Genomic DNA, 24,248 nt, shown 5'->3' on the forward strand with positions numbered 1-24,248 from the left:
AGTAATAGCCATTATATATATATATATATATATATATAATGATATATATAATGATATATATAATGATATATATAATGATATATATGTCAGTAATCATATATATTATATATAATTTTATGGATACATATACCACCATTCATTAACCATTTATCAGTCAATGGACATTTGGGCTCTTTCCATAATTGGACTATTGTTGATAATACAGCTATAAACATTGGGGTGCACGTGCTCCTTTAAATCAGTATTTTTGTATCTTTTGGGTAAATACCTAGTAGTGCAATTGCTGGGTCATAAGGTAGTTCTATTTTTACTTTTCGAGGCACCTTCCACTGCTTTCTGGAGTGGCTGCATTCCCACCAACAGTGTAAGACAGTTCTGCTTTCTCTGCATCCTTACGAACATCTGTTGTTCTTGTTTTGCTAATTTTAGCCATTCTGACAGGTGAGAGGTGGTATCTCATAGCTTTGATTTGTATTTCCCTGGTGATGAGTGATGTTGTTTCATGTATTTGTTAGCCATCTGTATGTCTTCTTTGGAAAAATATATTTTCATGTCTCTTTCCCATTTATTAGCTGGATTATTTGTTTTTTGGGTGTTGAGTTTTATAAGTTCTTTATATATATTCGGATACTATCCTTTATGCAGAAATGTCATTTGCAAATATCTTCTCCCATCACAAATGTTGTTTTTTTAGTTTTGTTGATTGTTTACTTCACTGTGCAGAAGGTTATTATCTTGATGAAGTCCCAATAGTTCATTTTTGCTTTTGTTTCCTTTGCCTCAGGAGACATGTCAAGTAGAAAGTTGCTGCAGCCAAGGTCAAAGAGGTGGTGCCTGTTTTTTCCTCTAGGATTGTGATTGTTTTCTGTCTCACATTTAGGTCCTTCACCAATTTGAATTTATTTTTGTGGACAGTGTAAGAAATAGCTCCAGGTTCATTCTTCTGCATGTTGCTGTCCAGTTTTCCCAATACCATTTGCTGTCATTTTTCCATTAGTTACTCCTTCCTGCTTTGTCAAAGATTAGTTGGCCATACATTTGTGGGACTATTTCTGGGTTTTCTATTCTATTCCATTAGTATATGTGTCTGTTTCTATACCAGTACTCTACGTCTTGATGACTACAGCTTTGTAAATATGGCTCGGCGTCTGAAATTGTGATGCATCCAGCTTTGTTTTCCTTTTTCAAGATTGCTTTGGCTGTTTAAGGTCTTTTGTAGGTCCCTTCAAATTTTAGGATTATTTGTTCTAGATCTGTGAAAAATGCTTGTGGTACTTTGATAGGGATTGCATTAAATGTGTAGATTGATTTAGGTAGTATACACATTTTAACAATATTTGTTGTTCCACTCCATGAGCTTAGAATGTTTTTTATTTCTTTGTGTCATCTTCAATTTATTTCATCAGTACAGCTCTTTTACCTCATGGTTAAGTTTATTCCGAGGTATTTATGGTTTTGGGTGCAATTATAAATGGAATTGATTCCTTGATTTCTCCTTCTGCTTCTTCATTACAGGTACACAAAAATGCAACAGATTTCTATACATTGATATTGTATCCTGAGATTTTACTGAATTTGTGTATCATTTCTAGCAACTTTTAGGTGGAGTCATTCAGGTTTTCTAGAGTATCATGTCATCTACAAATAGTGAAATCTAACTTCTTCCTTGGTGATTTGGATGTCTTTTATTTCATTTTGTTGTCTAATTGCCGAGGCTAAGATTTCTAGTACCATGTTAAATGACAATGATGAAAGTGGACATCGCTGCTTTGTTCCTGACCATACAGGAAAAGTTCTCAGTTTTTCCCAGTTAAGGATGATATTTGTTTATCATATATGGTCTTTATGATGCTGAGGTATGTTCTCTTTATCCCTACTTTGTTAAGGTTTATAAAGCATGGAAGCTGTATTTTGTCAAAGACTTTTTCTGCATCTACTGAGAAGATTATATGATTCTTATGCTTTTTTTTTTATTAATGTGGGGTATCACATTGATTTGTGTACATTGAACCACACTTTCATCCCAGAAATAAATCCCACTTGATGATGCTATATGATTCTTTTAATATACTGCTGAATTTTTTCTGCTAGTATTTCGTTGAGAACTTTTGCATCCATGTTCATCAAGGATATTGTCCTTAATTCACCTTTTTAGTGGGGTCTTCGTCTGGTTTTGCAATCAGGGTAATGCTGGCTTCATATAATGAGTTTGGAAGTTTTCCTTCCATTTTTAGTTTTTGGAATAGTTTGAGAAGAATAGGTATTAAATCTTCTTTAAATGTTTGGTAGAATTCCCCTGGGAAACCATCTGGCCTTGGACTTTTGTTTGTTCAGAATTTTTAGATTGCTTATTCAATTTCTTGCTAGTAATGGGTCTGTTCAAATTTTCTAATTCTTCTTATTTCGGTTTTGGTACATTATATATCTAGGAAATTATCTATTTCTTCTAGGTGGTTCAATTTGTTGCCCTATAATTTTTCATAATATTCTTTATAATTGTTTGTATTTCTTTGGTGTTGGTTGTGATCTCTCCTCTTTCATTCATGATTTTATTTATGTGGTTACTTTCTCTTTTCTTTGTGATAAGTATGGCTAAGGGATTATCAGCTTTATTAATTCGGTCAAAGAACCAGCTCATAGTTTCATTGATCTGTGTTTTTGTTTGTTTGTTTGTTTCTATATTTTATTTCTGCTCTAATCTTTATTATTTCCCTCTTTCTGCTGGCTTTAGGCTTCATTTACTTTTCTTTGTCTAGTTACTTTAGTGTAAGTCTAGGTTGTGTATTTGAGAATTTCTTGCTTGTTGAGGTAGCATGTATTGCTATATACTTCCCTCTTATGACAACTTTTGCTGCATCTCAAAGGTTTTGAAATATCGTGTTTTCATTTTTATTTTTTCTATGTATTTTTAAATTTCTTCTTTAATTTCCAGGTTAACATATTCATTATTTTTAAATGTTTATTTATTTATTTTGAGAGATAAAGAGAAAGCATGAATGGGGATGGAAAGAGAGAGGAGAGAGAAAATCCGAAGCAGGCTCCACACTGTTATCATGGAGCCCGACATGAGGCTCGATCTCATGAGCCTTGAGATCATGATCTGAGCCAAAATCAAGAGTCAAACCCTTAACCAACTGAGCCACCCAGGCACTCCTAACCCATTGATTTTTTTAGTTGGATGTTATTTAACTTCCACATATTTGTGGTCTTTGCAATTTTTTCTTGTGGTTGAATTCAAATTTCATAGCATTGTGGTTATAAAATGTACATGGTGTGATATTAATCTTTTTGTATTTGTTGAGGCCTGATTCATGACCCAGTATATATGATCTATTTTTGAGAATGCCCAATGCTTATGTGAAAATAATAACATATTCTGCTTCTTTCGGTTGAAATGGTCTGAATATATCTGTTGAGTCCATCTGGTCCAGTGTACCACTCAAAGCTATTGTTTCCTTGTTGATTTTCTGATAAGATAATCTGTCCATTGTTGTAAGTGGGGTGCTAAAGTCCCCTACTATTATTGTATTATTATCAGTAAATTTATGTTTGTCATTATTGTTTTATATATTTGGGTTCATTCAAATTGGGGGCACAAATACTGACAATTGTTATATCTTCATGTTGGATAGACTCCTTAATAATGATATAATGTCCAATATCCTGTTATAGTCTCTTTGGTTTGAAATCTATTTTGTCTGCTATAAATATGGTTACCCCAGCTTTCTTTTGATATCCATTGGCATGATAAATGGTTCTCTATCCACTCACTGTCAATCTTCAGGTGTCCTTAGGTCTAAAATGAATCTCTTGTAGGCAGAATATAGAAGGGTCTTGTTTTTTGTCCATTATGTTACCCTAAGTCTTTTGATTGGAGTTTTAGTACATTTACATTCAGAGTGATTTTTGATAGATATGAATTTAGTGTCATTTTATATCCTGTTAATTTGTTTCTGGAGATTTTCTCTGTTCTCTTCTAGTCTTTGTCACTTTTGGTCTTTCTTTCCCCACTCAAAGAGTCTCCTATGATATTTCTTGTAGGGTTGGTTTGTGGTCATGAACTCTTTTAATTTTTGATTGTCCAGGAAAATCTTTATCTCTCCTTCTATTCTGAATGACAGCCTTGATGGATAAAGTATTTTTGGCTGCAGCTTTTTTCCCATTCAGCATGTTGAATATATCATGCCATCACCTTCTGGCTTGCCATCTTTCTTTTTTTTTTTTTAATTTTTTTTTCAACGTTTATTTATTGTTGCGACAGAAAGAGACAGAGCATGAACGGGGGAGGGGCAGAGAGAGAGGGAGACACAGAATCAGAAACAGGCTCCAGGCTCCGAGCCATCAGCCCAAGAGCCCGACGCGGGGCTCGAACTCACGGACCGCGAGATCGTGACCTGGCTGAAGTCGGACGCTTAACCGACTGCGCCACCCAGGCGCCCCTTGCCATCTTTCTTTGAAGAGGCCTGCTGTTAACCTAATTTGTCTTTCCTTGCAAGTTAAGAATTTCTTTTCCTCTGCTGCTTTTAGGATTTTTTCCTTATCTCTATATTTCAAACTTTACTGTGATATGTCTTGTTGTTGGCCTTCTTTTATTGATTTTGATGGGAGTTCTCTGTGCCTCTTGGATTTGGATGTCTGTTTCCTTCCCTAGATTAGGGAAGTTTTCAGCTCTAATTTCCTAAAATAAACCGTCTTCTCTTTATTCCTTATCTTTTTTTTCATGGATTCCTATGATACAAATATTATTATGCTTTATGGAGTCACTGAGTTCCCTAAGTCTACATTAGTGATCCAATGTTTTTCTTTTCTTCTTTTCAGTTTCATTAGTTTCCATATTTTTTTCTATATAATTTATTCATCCTTCTGCTTCTTCCATCCTTGTCATTACATCTACACAGTTTCACATCTTGATTATATTCAGCCTCGCTAATTTTTAGGTCTTTTATCTCTGGAAATTGATTCCCTGGTGTCTTCTATGCTTTTCTCAAGCCCAGTTAGTATTCTTGTAATTGTTGTTTTAAATTATGCATCAAGTATATTACTTATATACGTTTTGATTAGATCCATGGACATATCTTTTCTTGTTCTTTCTTTTGGAATGAACTCCTCTATCTGGACATTTTGTCTAAGTCTGTGTCTTATTTTGTGTGTTAGGAAAGCCTGTTATGTTTCCTGCTCCTGAGACTAATGGTTTTGTTAAGAAGAGATCACATACTTTCCAGGGCCTAGTGCTTCATTAAGTGATTCTGATGTATGCTGTGTGCAGTCTGCTGCTGTGTTTTGGCTGCTCTTTCCCTCAAGTCAGTCCTGTCACAGTTTCTCCTTTCCTGCAGTAGGGGGTGTTTGGGCCTTGTCTAGAGTTGGCAAGTTTTAACTAGGTGTTCTCTGGTCTGCTTGTTAATAGACATTAGATCCCATTTCCCTTATAGCTGAAGCCTTGCAGCATTCTATAGTCAGTAGACTTGATGAGTGCAGTGTGAGGGGTATTCTGTTGGTTGGTTGAGGGAGAAGCCTGCTGCCCTGGTTCTCAGGCACATTTAGGCACCTGCAGAGCACAGGGTGGGGTGGGGTGGAACTTGGTGTAAGCTGTTCAGACGTCTAGTGTGGGGGCTGTGCTGCTCACTGAAGTCAGTCTGTGCTGATGGGCAAGGGAGAAATATGGTGTCAATAGTGAAGCCCTCATGGGAAAAAAAAACAGTCTCCTCTAATGTAGTCCTGGGTATCCTTCATATCCTTGCCTTCAGCCTGTCTCTTCCAGACCATCTGCCTGGCTGGCAATGCAGTGCACCTGTGTTTAATCTAAGGAACATAGGCTGAATTTTAAAACTCCAAAATTTAGGGACCCAGCATGGCATGGACTGGTGCTTGTCCGCTGAGGGAAGGTCATTAAGCTGGGGCTGGTGCAAGTTAGTCCCAGAATGGCAGTCACAGAAATGCACAAGGATTTGGAGTTTATAGTAAAGCACAGCAAAAAGGCTGAGTCTGGGTTAGCCACCCACAGCAGGTGTCTTTGCTCCTATGCTCAAGGGGAGAGGGACTATAATGCCATCTGCCAGCTCTTTAGTCCCCTGAGAGATAATGCCACCTCTCACAGATGTATTCCAAGAACAGGGAAACCTCTCTCCCAGTATATCCCAAGGGATCTTCAGATTATGCAGCTCACTCTTGGGCCTGTGCCTTCCTTATCCATAGTACTATGGCACCTGCTAGGGTCTATATCATCCATGACTTGGAACTCTAAAACTCCAGTCTTTGAGCTCAACTGGTTGTAAATATCCAAGATAATCAGCTCCTTTCATTTTCCTAACCAATGGCTTTGTACAAGAGATTTCCTTGTGAGATCCCTTGTGCACTGCTCTCCTCCCTCCTTCTCTCTCTTTCTCCTCTCTGAGGTCAGGACTCTCTCCTGTCTATAACACCAATGATCTTTTCCTCCCCCAAATCATGTCTCTCCATCTCTTGCTCTCTATCATGTGGCCTTTTCTCTCCTTCCAGTCATGCAGCTTGTTTTGTCAGTCCTCAGATAGATTTCTTGTGTGTTCAGAATGATGTGATATTGATCTAGCTGTGTTTGAGGGATGAGGTAAGCATAAGGTCCTCCTACTAGTCTGTCATCTTAACTCCTCTTGACTTTCATTTTAAAGCTGAAAATATTGTATTCTATTGTGTCACACATAATTAAATGCTTTGTATTTTCTCTGTAGCTTGAATGATAACGTTGAAAATTGATAAATATTAATTATTATGATTGTGTAACTGTTGTTCAATGCAGAACATTAGTAGTGTGTGTAGTTGCATTTCTTCTTCAGTCACAGCAGCAATCCCATTCCCAAAAATGGATATTCCTAGTGTCAACAGCAAATGTATTTTTCATTTTTTACCATTGTTCTAACTTTTGAAATCATGCTGATGTTGTGTTTACATCTTTTGTGGTAATGACTATATTTTGTTACATTATAATCAACAACCAATATTTTCGGATTGAATTTGATTTTGCTTATTGATAAAACTGTATGTTCTAATATATATTTTATATGACAAGAAAGTCATTTCCTAGAAGTCAATTTACCATATAGTTTTAATTGACAGAATTTCAATTTGTCCCCATGGCATTTTTTTAAAAATTTTTTTTTTCAACGTTTATTTATTTTTGGGACAGAGAGAGACAGAGCATGAACGGGGGAGGGGCAGAGAGAGAGGGAGACACAGAATCGGAAACAGGCTCCAGGCTCTGAGCCATCAGCCCAGAGCCTGATGCGGGGCTCGAACTCACGGACCGCGAGATCGTGACCTGGCTGAAGTCGGACACTTAACCGACTGCGCCACCCAGGCGCCCCCCCATGGCATTTTTTTAAGTAAACTGTCCACTTCCACAGCTTCCTAGTGCTGCTGTAGGAGAACTACTGGTGAATAAAAGTTGAAAATTAAGACCATAAGAAAATAATTCAGGGGCGTCTGGGTGGCTCAGTTGGTTAAGCATCCAACTTTGGCTCAGGTAATGATCTCACGGTTTGTGAGTTTGAGCCCATCAGGCTCTGAGCTGGCAGAGCGTTCCCTGCTATGAATCCTCTGTTTCTCTCTTTCTATGCACCTCCCCTGCTTACACCCTCTCTCAAAAATGAATAAACATTTAAAAAATTGTCAAAGACAAAAAAAGACCAAAAAAAACCTTTCACCGTTCTTGTTTTTTATTCTCACTTTCTGGAGCCAATATATAGATAATTTCCTTGAGAAGATATTTTCATGCAAGTAGATGTTCAGTGATTTTCCATGAATAAAAATTGTTTCATAATTTCATGTGATATAGGAATCTAGATTTTATCACATTTTTTTTCTTTCCTGCTTTTATACCTTTCACCAGACTTTCTTAACATCTGTGCTCTGGTGAAAAGTATGATGTTATTCTGTTGCTTGTGTCTTGGGGATCCAATTGTCTTTGTTGTTTTATTATTTTCTGTCTGAATGGAAGGTTTAAACATTCTTCTTGCCTTTAAAGTGTAACATTCTAAATTAATTTGCCTATATGTGAATTTTTTTATTTCACTTAGTGTCCAGTGAGTTTCTTGCCCTTTTACAGAATTTGCTTCCCTTCTGTTGCAGACAGTTTTGTGTCAACTGTGGTGTTTAGTTTTTCAAAAGCACTTTCTTAACTCTCCCCCGTTCCCAGTTCTGTGTCCTAGTGTTAGCAAGTTAGAACTTCTTCAATATTGAACACATTGAGACTCTCTGAAGATACTTAATCACATACAAACACACACACACACACACACACACACACACACACACACAGAAGCTGTATGTTACTAGACAGAACTTGGCAACTGATAACCCTTTCAATAGTGTCAGGTGTTAGGGTGTTATTATAAAGAGGACTCTGATATGAGATGGGCATATGCACATTAACTGTTCTCTTTGTATCATGAGAAGGTATTTTCATTTTAAAGATTTTGTGTTAGGATGGAGGGCCTTAGTGGACTTTCTGTACATGTATGTAGTGTATTGGTATGTACACATGGTTTTGGGTGACAGAATTTAATTAATCCTAAATTTTAGGACCATATTTTACCTTTGTTTTTGTTTATAAGTTCATAATGAATGTTCTAAATTGGTAATCTCTGTATTCATTTGTCCTCTTCTGTAGATCTCTAGAAGAAGGAGATTTCATTTACTTGTGAGTGTGTGTGGGTGTGTGTGTGTGTGTGTGAGAGAGAGAGAGAGAGAGAGAGAGAGAAAGAGAGAGAGAGAGATCTCCAGAGAAGGGCATATCTGTGTGTTATTAATAATCTCCCTTCAGTCTTCTTTTTCTGGAACTGTTAAAATAAATTTTGAATATTTGATAACACAATTAAACACAGTGGTTTCCCATTAGATGGTACAGAAAATCTACAGTGACATAGGACGATTTTTGAAAATTTACAGACAGCTCGTATAATCACATTTAATGCAAAGAAGAAATTATCTGTCACATTTTGCCTACAATTATGTTGAACTGCCAAGAGTGTTTCTAATTAAACAAAGATCATGGAAACAGCAACACCCCAATCTATTATTTATGCAAACATTTGTAGAGCAGAAAATTGTAAATTAACATATAAAGTTTTATAAATATTGTCTAACCCGTGTTTACATAGCAGCAGTAGATTTTGTGAGAATATTGTTAGCACATATAATTAAAGATCAGATTTATTACTTGGCCTGGGAAGTAAAAATAAACATACAGTAGTAAGTTATTCTTTGTAATTACCTTTTTTAAAATTTTTCATTAGAAAAAAATTGTTCAGGTAAGTGCAATTCAAGTGTTAAAACATGGTAATTAATTTTAATGACTTCTGATAAAAAATATTTGAGACTGACTACTTTGAATTGTCATATTTCCTTTTGAAATGTATGTTTCAAGTTATAGTTCAACTTTTAAATTATGGAATTATTAAACTTTTACATTAATCAGAAGTGTATATAGAATATTTTTCTTAGAAATTGTTTGATAAGCTAGCCTGAAAATTGTTTGTAACACAAATCTATATTTTTTACAGCTGAAATATTGCTTTCCTGATAATCAAAAGGAGTGTCATGAGTAAATATTCTATAGTACTTTAAGTATAATCTGAGTAATACCTAATCTCTGTATATCAAGGTCTAAAGAACTTTGAAAAGATACCTAATAAACTTTTTTGGTACTTGAGCTAATTTGGGTGTGGGACTTATTTTTCAAATATTAAAGGATATTAATTTCTCCACTTTCCATGTCTTAAATTAATTAAAATATTAGAAGCAATGACCCAAAGTTTCAGAACTCCAAGAGGCCAAAATAATTCATCACATTATTAAAAATAAATCGCTATTTATTTTTTCCTCAAGCTAAAAGTAAGACATTATCCAATATTACTTGCATTTTGTTTTATTTCTTCCATAGTGAGCTTTTATTCTTTCATTTCAACAATCTAAATAATAGAAGCACCCTTCTGCCATCTTAGAAAAGCTCACTAAAAGTTCAGGTAGAATCACCTTGTTGTCTTCCAAGATGGAAGTGACCTGATCCCATAACGTTCATGAAATACAGATGCAAAATCTTCAACAAAATTTTAGCAAATGTAACTTTTATATATTTCTATCAGTATAATTTTTCAAAACTTTTAACTTTGAAAAAAATTTAAATATGTTTATATAAATAAATTTATTTTTTTATTTAAAGTTTATTTATTTTGAGAGAAAGAGTGAGAGTGTGCGCGAGAGACGGGGAGGACAGAGAGAGAGGGAGAGAGAATCCCAAGTAGGCTTTGTGCTGTCAGTGCAGAGCCCAAAGCAGGGCTTGAACCCACAAACCATGAGATCATGACCTAAGTCAAAATCAAGAGATGGACACTTAATCAACTGAACCACCCAATCTCCTGTAAATATATATATTTTTTAAATGTGACAAAACACCATTATGAGTGACACTGATTTTGGGTATAAAAAGGTGGCTCAGTATTTGAAAATCAATCAATGTAGTGCACCATATAAACAGACTGATAAGGAAATAGCATGATATCAATTGATATAGAAAAAACATTTGACAAAATTCAATATCCATTCATAATTAAAAAAATAAAACTTCTAGTGCACTATGAATAGAGGAGATCCTCCTCAATATCATAAAAAAAGGAAAAAAAATTACAGCCAGCTTCACACTTAATGATGAAAGACTGAATGTTCCCTCTCTAAAATCAAGATCTGGGCAAGGATGTTTTCTTTCAACACTTTTATTTACATAATTCCAAAATTTCTAGTCACTGCAATAAGACAAAAAAAAAAAAAAAAGAAATACAAGGAAAAGATTGGAAAAGGAGGAAAAGGGAGGAAAAAGACTGTTTGCAGATAACATGATTGTGTATGTAGAATATCCTAAAGAATATACAGAAAAACAAAACCAAAAACAAATTCCTAGGCCTAATGAGTCATTAGATTCAAGATCAGCACACAAAAGTCAATTGAATTTCTACACACTGACAATAAACAGTTGGAAAACAAAATAAAAAATGTCACATCATTTCCAATTGCACCAAAGAAAATAAAATAAGTATGTGTAAATCCAACAGAACGTGTCCTGGGATTGTATGCTAAAAGCTATCAAAAGATGATGAAAGAAATGAAAGACTTAATATTTGAAGAGACTTCCATTTCCAGTCTACCATAATCAAGACTGTGTGGTATTGCTAAAAGGGAAGACATATAGACCAATGTAATCAAATAGAAAACTCAAAAATAGATCCAAATATGCTGACTTAGCCTTTGATAAAGGAACAAAAATAACTAAATGAAGAGTCCCTTATCAAAAAATGGTGCTAGAGAAATTGTACATCTATAGACAAAAAATGAATCTTCCAAAATTTGCAACCGAACTTTATTTTCTCTAAAACACTTTTGTACTTATAATTAGAATTGTGTTTTTGTATTTTGTTGTTCTCAAAAATGCCTCTCGCCCAGCTTTGCTCCATAATCAGAATATAAGCTCATGAAGTCTGTGTTTATGTTGATATATACATCCATATATATATATATATATATACACATATATATGTATATATATATATATATACATATATATATATATATGTATATATATATATATTTCCCTCCAAGGGGAAATACAAACATACAAATATAACACTATAAATAATTAATTATGTAAATGTATCCTTAAAATAGATTAATAAAATAACTGACTTGTGAACATTGTGACTCAATTATGCCTCGAATGTAAACTCTGAGTACATGCTTCTCTTCATAAAAAGAGACAATAAATGGAATCTGAATTATAGTTGCAGAGTATTATGTGTTTTATTAAGATAAAAACTAAAAAACAATATAAGAAGTGAAATAGGGGACAATACTTCATTTCTTATACTGTGATTTCAAAGTTCCAGTTGTTTGCAGAGAAATGGTAATAAAAATAGATTTTATATAACGAAATGGAACTAGTCAACAAAAATGAAAGATATTTTGGTGCTTCTATCTTTAATCCCTCTCTTTTTGCTCTGCAGTCTTTGTAGTCATTTCCCCAGGCTGATAAAGTGCTGCATTTTCCCTTCAGTTTCCTCATTTTCTTGGGATCTTGAATTACCTCACTTTTGCGTAAGTTTACCCAACAGAGCCTGCAGAAATACTCTGTAAGATATTATTTTTAGAATGTTGATTATATACAATTTAATAAATCGCAATTTTAGTGTACCAGTTTTTGATTCTTATGACTTTGATATTTCCCTTAATGCCATTTTAATTTCATTATGTTTGTTATATTTTGGCTGTCTTTATTGCTTGTTTTATATCCTATGTTAATTACTTTGTTTCTCCTCTAAACTAATTTTCTCCTTCACTACTCAAGGGAATTTTCTCTTTTATACAGTACAAGGAAAATCAACAACTTCTCCAAAATATAAACTCTGGCTTCAAGGAAGAATAATTCAATTCACTACAAAAATATATGTTTGTTAATCATTATATATTTACAAAGCAACATACAAGGTACGGCACTCAGTTTCAAAAAACAGACAAGGGATAGTTACCGACCTTCTTTCTGAGGCTCACAGTCAAGTGAAATGCATAAGAAGTGCATCTTTAATTGTATTTCAAAGTAAAATAAAGGGAATAGCAAAGTCTTAGAGGCATAATGTTCAGAAGACAGAAGGCAGATGAGGAAAGAACTAAAAAAAAAAAATGTTTAGGTACCTATGAAGGATTTTGTATAATCTACCATTTAAATAGGTCTAAAACAAATTAAGATTCTAACAGATAGCATAGTTTTCCCAAAGACAGCCTCTGTCCTCAAACATTTTTAGTTCTTGAGAGGGTTATTCTACCTTCTTAAACTTTTGTTGAAAATGAGTCATAAAGACCACCTATCTTATAAAGCTGTTATAAAATTTAAATGAGATAAATGTAAAACATATTGAAGATTGTATACATTGTGTGTTCCAAATTGTTCTTCCTTTGTTCTTTACCATTTTTTTTTTTTTTTGCAGAAAATTTGGTATGGTCATTGTAAGATTAACACCAGTATGAAAAAGGTAAACATCCTACAAATTTTAGCAAAATAAACCAAGCAATATATAGGTATAATGTATTGTGATCAAGTAGGTTTCATCCCAGGCAGGCAAGGATGGATAGACTTATTAGAGAATCTACCTATACAATTTTCCTTAGTTAAATTAAAGGAGAGAAAAAGCTATGATTAGGTATGTTGTGGAAAATGCCTTTACCGACAATCAATACCCATTTATCATAAAAACATAAGGGTAGCAGAAAATTTTATTAACTTCTCAAAGTTAATAAAGAACAACGTAATATTTAATGGTAAAATCTTGGAAGTACATTCTTTATGAGAAAAGAATGAGAACAAATGTCTATTCCTACCACATTAATGCAACATTATATCTGATGCCTTAGCCAATTCAGGAACACAAAGATAAGAAATAATATAGGGACTGGAGAGAAGGAACAATGATAATATACTAACACATTAATAGAGTAGATAAGATTTTAAGTAGGTTTCTTGGCTACAAAATCATTTTGCCATTAATTACATCCCTATTCACTGGATAAAAAAGAATAAGAAAATACTACTTTTAAAGGATAAAACTTACAATATGATGCTTATAGAAATGCATTCAACAACAGATGTCTGAGTCCTTTATAGAGAAAAAAAATTTAAACTTTATTAATGCTATAAAAGTTGGAATCAACAAATGAATAGACATATACTATATATGAAAATATGTATACATAAAAAAGATTCATTATGACAAAAATGTCAATTGTCTTCAAGTTAAGTATAAAGCCATTGTAAAAAATTTCAATTTTCTTGGTAGAACTTGACAAAGCTGATAAGAAAATATATATGAACTAGTAAAGACCCAATGACAGACAAGAGCAAAGAGTCAGTTGATGCAGTGACACATGTTAAAACATACTCTAAAGTAATGTAATTGAGACACTGGAATTTTGCTGTGGTAAAGACAATGCCACAGAAGAAAGAACCCAGATATGGAACCCTGTATCTCTGAACACTTTATATATGACAGATTATAAATCAGTGAAGAAAGAAGAAGTTAACAAGTAATGCTAAAAATAGTTTTCCATTCAAAAAAGGGAATCTTTGGGACACCTGGGTGGCTCAGTCGATTGGGCAGCCAACTTTGGCTCGGGTCACGATCTTGCAGTTCGTGGGTTTGAGACCCACATCGGGCTCTGTGATGACAGCTCAGAGCCTGAAGCCTGTTATGGATTCTTTGTCTCCATCTCTCTCTTTCTGTTCCTCCCCCATTTGCCCCCTCTCTCTCTCTTTCAACGTTAAATAAAGATTAAAAATAATAATAATAATGGGGTGCTTGGGTGGCTCAGTCAGTCAAGCGTCCGACTTTGGCTCAGGTCATGATCTTGGGTTTCATGAGTTCAAGCCCTGCATCGGGCTCTGTGATGACAGCTCAGAACCTGGAGCCTGCTCCTGATTCTGTGTCTCCCCCTCTCTCTGCCCCTCCCCTGCTTGTGCTCTCTCTTAATCTCTCAAAAAATGAATACATGTTAAATTTTTTTTAAATAATAATAAAAATTTAAAAAAGTGAATCTTTGTTTCACATCATATACAAAATTCCTGAGTATTAAATTATCCTGTGTAAGTAAACAGAAACAATTAGTAGAAAATATGAATATTTTTCATGACTGAAGGGTACAGGTATTTATTGATATAACTGAAAATGGGGCGCCTGGGTGGCTCAGTTGGTTGGACGACCGACTTCAGCTCAGGTCATGATCTCGCGGTCTGTGAGTTCGAGCCCCGTGTCGGGCTCTGTGCTGACAGCTCAGAGCCTGGACCCTGTTTCAGATTCTGTGTCTCCCTCTCTCTCTGACCTTCCCCCATTCATGCTCTGTCTCTCTCTGTCTCTAAAATGAATAAATGTTAAAAAAAAATTTAAAAAAATATATCTGAAAACAGAAAACATTGAAAAAAGTATGATAATTTGATTATATTAAAATTACTTTTTCTGAAAAAAATAGCTTTAAAAATAGTTAAATTCAAGTTCTAGGCTGGAAGAGTATGTTTGAAATTCATATAACTGGCAGAGAATTAGTGCCTGGACTTCAAAATACCCTCCTACAAATAATTTTAAAAAAGATGGAAATTGATAAATTATAAAAGTGGCAAAATATGTAAACTCATTTTCTTGAGGGGGCTGTAACTTGTAAATATATGAAAAGTATTTCAACTTCATCAGAAGATATGCAAAACTATGTCCCTAAACTAGACAGTAATTTCAACGTTTGCCAATAACAGTGTTGGTAATGCTGTAGAGAAATAGGGCATCCAACATATTGCTGCTGGTGGAAGTGTAAGTTTTTATAGCTATATTGGGGAGCAATCTGGAAATCCCTATTAAGGTAAATATGTGCATACCCTTATAACCACCATACCCTACGGCTCAAAGTACAAAACATAAACTCTTTCACAAGTGTATAAGAAAAAATATATAGAAATAATATTTGTATCATATTTTTTGCTAGAAGAAAACAACATTAACAATAATAAAATCCCAAAACAAGATAAATAATGAAACCAGTGCATTTGGTATAGTCATCCAGTGGAAAGCTACCTAATAGTGAAAATGGTGAACTTGATTTGCATTTATTAAATTGGGTAAATCTAAAGTATATGAAGTTGAAATAAAGGAAAATTGTGCACAAGATTATTTAGAGACAAGAATACAAATTTTTAACATATATGTGAATAATAAAAATGGAATTAAGGATTATAGTTGGCTTTGGCAGGAGGGGGCAGTAGGAGGTAAAAGTGACCTAAAACTGTGCTTTTAGAGGTTTATTTCTTAGTCTGGGTGGTGGCTGCCCATTGTTTATATTTTTATAAGAGAATATATATCACAATATGTATAACATATATAATATGTAATAACACATATCATGTATAACAATATTATTTATAATTCCGTTTTACATGTCTGAAATATTTCAAAATAAATAATATACAACATTTAAAGAAGGTAGGAGGCAATGATGGAGGGTATTGCCAAAGAGTAAAGCACAGATTAAGGTAATTTGAAATGATGTAGCTGACAACAAATTTGAAATGCACACTAAGGTGATAACTGGCCAATCCTATAGCACTTAAATGGTGTGTTTGAGCCATAGGTCAAATCATTTTCATTCTGCTTCCTATGCCCTTTTAGTACCTTGCCCATTCCATAGGATGTTTGTTTGTTTGTTTGTTTGCTTGTTTGTTTTTAACCAGGCAAAGCCCAAGGAATTTTGAAGATTCCAGAGATAACTGCATCTGACATTGCTCCCCAAGGGGTCACATAGTAGTTGTAATAAAACTGTTTTGCCTCTCAAATGATAGTTTAGATCTTCTTTAAATGTCCAGCATTTGTGCCCATGAGAATGTATACCATGTGCCATGTCACTTTATCCCCAGGTAAATCATTTCAGATTGGAGAAGAGAAGCACTTGGTTCTTCAGCCCTGCACTGCCCCAAGGTTGACTCTGCCAACTTTGCCTTTCTTAACAATGTAAAGGCATCACTTAATGGTGTTGTGATTTCTCTTACCTTAGAGAGTGACTAGCTCTAGTCTGACTTTTCTGTTGTATAGGATTTTGCTAAACACAATACAAAACAGCCAATATGCGCCAATACTCTGAATCTTTTCTTAATTCATCTTAGCACTATAGTCTGATGACTCAGTCTACTATTCAAAAAAAGAAAGGTACCTCCTCCAGAGACCGTGTCCATAGGCATTCCGAGTGGTCCAGTGTTTGACATATCATCGTGGACTGTCCTACAATACAACCTCTAACAAAACTAGGGTGCCCCGAACCCCTGGTATTAGAATCGTTTCCTTTATACCAAAAAGGGTAGGAAAGCACTAAAAATCTGCATGTGGCGTGAGCCCAGGCCGACTTTGAGGAGTTTATGCTATGAAACCTACAGTTCTTATGAGATTGTCTAAAACAAACCACACATCAGCAGGGCCCATAGTTGTTCCATGTGTGCTAAATGTGTTGGTGACAGGATCAAGCATGCTTTCCTTATCAACGAACAGTAAATCATAGTGAAAGTGTTGAAGGCATAAGAACAAAGTCAGAAAGCTAAAAAAAAGAAAAAAAAGGAACTTTTTCTGAGTAATAAAAAAAATCAAAAGGTAAAAATAAAAGGAAGGTGAAAGTTTGACCAAATCATCTATCAATGCATTACAAGGGTCACTAGGTTTCCACGCTGAAATTTCCAATTGATATTTGTTAGTCCTCATTATTTACCTCCCAGACTCTCTGTTCATCAGTTCCACATTTATGCAGCATTATATCTTTAGGTACCAAATTCTGTATCACTTAGGGAACAGAAAACACAAATATTATCAGTTTAAAATATTTTTCTGTCATATAGCACTATTTGAAAAATTGGCAGTTCAGACCCAGTTCTGGAGAAAGGAGGATCACAGCTGGCCTGACACCCCCATAGTCCTTCGGGGACCAAGGCATCTTCTATCTTTTCCCTCTGCCATGATTAGCATGACGTTCTAATTTCAGAGTCACAAGAAATCATCTATAATTCCGTCTATAATACCCACATTCCAAGTAGAAGAAAGGAGGTCAGTAAACCGGCTGTTTGTCTTCCATTTAAGGAATTTCCAGAAGTCTCAGTACCCTTTACCTACATCTATATGACTAGTTTCAGCTGAAAGGGAAGCAGAGACCTGTAATAATTTAGCTGGGCTGCCTAGAATAAAGAATTTCTGCTCTTCTGATATTTACTAAAGATTTAACTCCTTATCAGGGTTGTTTTTCTGTTATTGATTGGCCCTCACAGATGTCTACTGTGTTTGAAGAACAGCTTAAGTGTCATCATAGTGGTTGAAGAGGGACAGTTCATCCTTTTGGTAACCTTGAGTCTTTTACTCACCTCTATCTACATCCCTCATACACCTGGCCAAAGAGCTTCCCATAGATGTTTGCTATAGAAGTGTTCTATGCTCCGGTTGCTGTCAAAGTTCTGGAGTTTGCCTTCAAATGATTTAGCACCATTTTGGTTCTTTCTGAAGCTTGACTGTCTCTTCATTTAGTTCCTAGTAAATCAGTTCAACCTGCCACCATTTGTAGGAGCACATGGCAGGCGTATGCAGGAATAGGTGTATCCTTTCGAAGTGATGTGAGAGCTGAGAAATAGAAACTCAGGCCTCTTCTTATCTAAAAATGTGTTGCTGTATTTTTGAATGTCCTGCAGTTAAACTGATGTTTTTGACTTAGTAACAATCTCCTGTCAAAGGAGAAAATGCATAGCAGTATACAACATCCATTAGTTCATGAATTCCTTCTTGCATCCTATAGGAGCTTTTCTTCACTGACTACTCACCTTCCTTTGTTTCAGCCTCGAGGACAACAGCAAAAGGATTTGTTATACTTTTCTTTTCCCTGTACCCTCTACTTTTTCTATCTAACTTCTGGAAATAAAGGTGTTATCTACTTTTCCTTCCTGTTAATTGGGAACTTGTCAACAACGTATTTGAATTATTTTTCACTGTACTTGCAATTGACTTCTCCTATGTAACAAGTCACATAGCTTAAACTTAGTGAAAGAAGGATAGCAAATAGATTTATTTTATGGAGAAAAAAATGCATCTGTTCAACTAATATTTTGTAATATCTCATATTAGTGACCCTCAGTCTTTGCAAGTTGTCCTGTATACATAGACATTCATTCATCTCCAAAGTCACCATTCTGTCAGATCTGATAAGAAGAAATGATATAAGTCCAGACTGCTCAGATCCTCATTCAATCTTATAAATTTTGCTGACTCAGGAGTCCACACAATGCCAGTGTATTTTTTCAGCCTGATTTGTTGCCTGCAAAAGGGAAGAGTGAACTTTGTTTTCAATGTCTACTGCTTCTTCAAGGGACAATAAATGAGTGAAATTTTGGACAATGGATGGAAGGAAGCAATAGAAAGGTGATTACTTTCTGAGTGGCAAATGGTTCTTTTATATAACATCTGAAAAGACATATCTTTTGCTATACCAAACAATATGAACCTTTCCATCTATTTCCTGTCAACTAACGGCAATTTCTGCTTATTCTAAGAGAAAATGTAATCTCCTGGCTTTCAGTTCAGTCATTCCTTATATGGACCAACAGTGAATGACAATTTTTCTAAATTGCTTCTCTAGTGAGTTCTTGTTTTGGTCTCAGTCATCAAAGGGGTATGTCAGGGTGGAAATTGTATTAAACTAATGCACATCACTCTTTTATTAGCTTTTCAGCTTAAAATCTTATCCTTACGTAATAGTTAATGCTTAGAAAGCATTTGTAACGAGAAGATACTGTTCTTTTCGTCTTATTTGTATTTATCCCATGTAATACTTACAACAACCCTGGTAATATCCTTATCTTCTAGAGTGTAAGACTGAGAACAGTGAGGTTAAGTAACTTGTTTAAGGCCTCATGGTTAGAAAGTGGTAACTAACCATCTAACCAGGATTCAATCTAAGCAGCCTGGCCCAGAATCAGTGCCTTAAACAAAATACTATACTGGCATTCTCAGGTTGATTACTGAATCTGATAAATTATATTGCCTACTCAAATAAAGTTTCTGAATCTGAAAATTGGTATATAAGACCCTAGAAGGATGCGTTTGTAAGTAAGTTCTACTCTAGAATGGGAAGAATAATTTTGGATGTTTTACTTCAAACAACAAACCTCTGTATTTCCATTCACTACTGGATTTTTCTTTAAAAATACAGGGGCGCCTGGGTGGCTCAGTCGGTTAAAAGTCCAACTTCAGCTCAGGTCACGATCTCGCAGTCCGTGAGTTCAAGCCCTGTGTCGGGCTCTGGGCTGATGGCTCAGAGCCTGGTGCCTGCTTCCGATTCTGTGTCTCCCTCTCTTTCTGCACCTCCCCGGTTCATGCTCTGTCTCTCTCTGTCTCAAAAATAAGTAAAAAATGTTAAAAAAATTTTTTTTAAATAAATAAAAATACATTACAGGGATAGGTTCAGAAAACCTAGAAATGTATTTATCAGTCCTGACAACATCACGGTGATAGTTGGCCTGTGAGCAGATTCTAGGAAGTGATATAACTAAAATCAATATTCCACCATATGACATCATCCCACTGTCCTCTAGCCCTTGCAAGGGGTGACAGTATTAGGTGAAGATGTAGAATTGGAAATCTCACATATGGAAATATAAATTGGTACAACCATCTGGTCAAAGTAGCTGAATGTAAACTCTATAATTCATTTTATTATCTCAGATGTATAACCAACAAAATTTGGTTGGTTTTGTTCATATCTTGACCAAAATACAAAAATTTATAATGTTTTTATTTTAGAATATCCTTCTGTCTAGAGTATCCAAATGTCTACAATGTAAGATAAAGGAAAAATAAATGTGGTTTTATCATACAATGGAATTCTATATAGCAAAGACAGTTATGACCGTGTGGATAAATCTTACAAAAATGTATTGAGTGAAATAAACCACATATTATATATATATGTTTATATATATATATATATATATAAACATATATATATATAGTTTTTTTTAAATTTTTTTTCAACGTTTTTTATTTATTTTTGGGACAGAGAGAGACAGAGCATGAACGGGGGAGGGGCAGAGAGAGAGGGAGACACAGAATCGTAAACAGGCTCCAGGCTCCGAGCCATCAGCCCAGAGCCTGACGCGGGGCTCGAACTCACGGACCGCGAGATCGTGACCTGACTGAAGTCAGACGCTTAACCGACTGCGCCACCCAGGCGCCCCATATATTGTTTTTTTTTTCTATGATTCCACTTAAATGAAGGAAATAAGTATCATTTGTAGTGTTAGAAGTCAGGATAGTGTGACTCTTAAGGGGAAAAGACTTTGATAATGACTACAATGGACGTGAGTAATATTTCATGGGGTATTAATAGTGTTCTGTTTTATGATCTTGCATATATGCTGGATTCATATATATATTCATATATATTTATATATAAATTATACATATATTCATATATATAAATTATACATATAATTTATTGCTTTAGGAGGTATTTGGTCTCTCATACCAGTATTTTGATAAACAGAAGTTTCCAAATGACCAAATTTGCCAAACTTTTCTTAATGGTAAGCATCTTTGTGCTCTGTTTAGAGAAGTTTTGCTTATTCCATGGTCTCCTGACCATGTATATTCTCATATATATTCCTCTACAAGATTTTTAAAATACCTTCTACCTTACAATCTGTAATACTTCTGAGCATATGCATGCATATGTGCATAGATATGACAGAGGTCAAAATGTATTTTTAACAAGTGTCACTTATGTCATAAGTCAGGGGTGGATCTGCTTCTGTACATATTTTGTTTTACTTTGTGTCAATACCACACTATAATTTTAACACAAGGCTAAAAAGTTGTGACTATTTGGTGTAATAATTCCTTCATCTATTCTCCTCTCCAAGTTTAACTTGTCTTTTCTCGGCCCTTTAAAGAAGTTTAAAATCTTTAAAATTTTGAGGCGCCTGGGTGGCTCAGTTGGTTAAGCGTCCGACTTCAGCTCAGGTCATGATCTCACAGTTTGTGGGATCGAGCACCACATCGGTCTCTGTGCTGACAGCTCAGAGCTCAGAGCCTGGAGCCTGCTTTTGCTTCTGTGTCTCCCTCTCTCTCTGCCCCTCCTGCTCACACTGTCTCTCTCTGTCTCTCAAAAATAAATAAATGTAAAAAAAATTTTTTTAAATCTTTAAATTTTTATTGTAAATTTTCATTTTTAGAGCTTGAATAAATTTTGATTATTGAATTGACTCTATATTTTGGAAAATCAAAATCTATAAAATATTGTATTTAGTTCTTCTTTCATTTGTCTTAGTAATGTTTTATACATAGCAGTGTTGAGATCTTATACAATTTTAGATTTATTCCTAAGAATTTATTATATGTAATGATATTTTGAATAATATTTAAGCCCTGATTTTCATATTGTTTGTTCCTGGTTTACAGAAATTCTATTGATTTTGTATACTGAATTTGTATCCAATATTTATGTCTTTTACATATATTTCTTACATGAATACAGTGATGAGGATCTCTACTACCCTATTGATAAATGTAGGAACTTTTGTTTCATTCTCAAACTCAAAGAAAATATTTACTATTTCATCATTGCACATGATGTTTGCCATTTATTGGTATAAATTATTTAACAGATTAAAGAATTATCTTCTATGTTTGGCTTACTAAATAAATTTTTAAAATGATGCATAGAGTTTGAATTTTGTCAAAAGTCTGATTTGCAACTATGATGAAAATCATATGGGTTTTCTGCTTTTCTGAATTAATACAGTAAAGCATATTGGCTGAGCTTTGAGTAATGAGCTAGCCTTGCATTTCTGAAACAACCCTAGTTTGATTATGATTTATTCTATTTTATGTATATCTTGATTTTAGTTAGTTGTATCTTTATATGGTTTGTTTGGTTGTTTGGTGTGTGCACACTTGCACAGGCACTTATCGGTTTGACATCCATCGGATTTGTAGTGATGACTCTCTTTCACTTCTCTTTTTCTTAGTTGACCTGGCTAGAGGCTTATTGACCTTCTCAACGATGCAAATTTAGGTTTTACTGATATTTTCTAATTGATTTCTTACATTCAATTGCAATGATTTCTGCTTTAATTATTATTTCTTTTTTTCTGCCTACTTTGTTTTTAATTTGCTCATCTTTTCTAGTTTTCTAATGTTGAAGCTTAGACTACTAACATTAGGTCTTTCTTCTCCTCTAACATATGGATTCAGTCCTATAAATTTCCCTGTAAGCACTGCTGTCGGTGCATTTCACAAATTTTATTTATTTGTATTTCATTTTCATTTAGATCAAAATATTAAACATTTTCTCAAATTTCTTTTTTAACTTGTTTTTTTCAGAAATATGTTGTTTTAATTTCCAAGTACTTGGGGATTTTCCATCTATTTCTCTGATTGATTTCTAGTTTAATTCCACTGTAGCCTATGAATAGACAATGCATCATTTCTATTCTTTTGAGTTTTTTAAGGTGTGTTTTATATCTTAGGACTTTGTCTTATGATATTTGGTCACAGGTAGGCTGGTGTGTAATTTTCTTCTCTTATATCCCTTTTTAGGATTTAATATTCAGGTTATTGGGAATCATAAAATTTGCTAAGAAACTTATTTTTCTACTCTGTGGAACATTACTATTATTGTTTTGTCCCTGTAAATGATTTGGAAAAATTGACTGATAAAATATCTGGGTCTGTTTTCTTTGCAACAGTGATTTATAACAAGATATTCAATATCATTAATGTTCAGATTTTTCTATATTTTCTACAGCCAACTTTGTAGGATTTTTTAAATTTTATTTATTTATTTATTTTGAGAGAGAGAGAGAGAAAGAGAGAGAGACTGTACTTGTGAATGGGGAAGGGGCAGAGAAAGAAGGAGACAGAGAATCCCAAGCAAGCTCTGTGTTATCAGTGTGGACCCTGACATGAGGTTTGATCCCACTAACTGAGATCATGACCTGAGTCAAAATCAAGAGTTGGATGCTTAACTGACTGAGCCACCCTGGCACCCCAAGTTGTAGGATATTTTTAAGGCATTCTTTTTTTTATGAAATTTACTTAAAGGATTTGTTTTCTTTTGGTAGCTATAAAATCTGTACTGATGTCTCCATTTTTATTCCTGATAAGAGTAAGTATTCTTTCTCTTTCTCTCACATTTCTCTCACTCACTTTACCTAGTCTTTTTAAAGGTTCATCATGTTTTGTTAATCTTTTAAAGGATCAGCTTTTAATTTGTAGGTATTCCTTATTGTATATTTGTTTTCTCTTCATTTTTATATGCTTTTATTTGTGTTACTTCCTTCCTTGTAGTTGTGTTGCTTATTTTTCTTTTAGAGAATATTTCATGTGTCCCTTATACCTTAATCATTTCCCCTTTCTTCTATTTCTGTGCTTTAATTTTGACATTTTTACTGACCTGTTGTTCATTTTACTTTTAGTTGGTACTGCTGAATCTAACATGTCAATAATCCATTTATTCATTTAATTTCAAATACTTTTATTTTCACTTCTATAATATCTATTTGATCTTTTCTGTACATTCAAATCTTTTACTATAATCTTATTTTTGTCTATTTTGTCCACTTTTTCTCTATTATTTTAATCATACAGATCATATTATTTTAAAGTCCTAGTTTGAAAAGC

At 34.3% G+C, this 24,248-nt stretch overlaps 1 pseudogene; it reads left to right on the top strand.

Annotated features, from left to right (window-relative positions):
* Positions 1 to 16,444: 16,444 nt before the first annotated feature.
* The window catches only part of LOC122469003, a 54,451-nt pseudogene continuing 46,647 nt past the window's right edge, over positions 16,445 to 24,248 (top strand).

Source organism: Prionailurus bengalensis, chromosome B1 (assembly GCF_016509475.1).
Source record: "Prionailurus bengalensis isolate Pbe53 chromosome B1, Fcat_Pben_1.1_paternal_pri, whole genome shotgun sequence".
In the NCBI taxonomy this organism is placed as follows: Eukaryota; Metazoa; Chordata; class Mammalia; order Carnivora; family Felidae; genus Prionailurus; species Prionailurus bengalensis.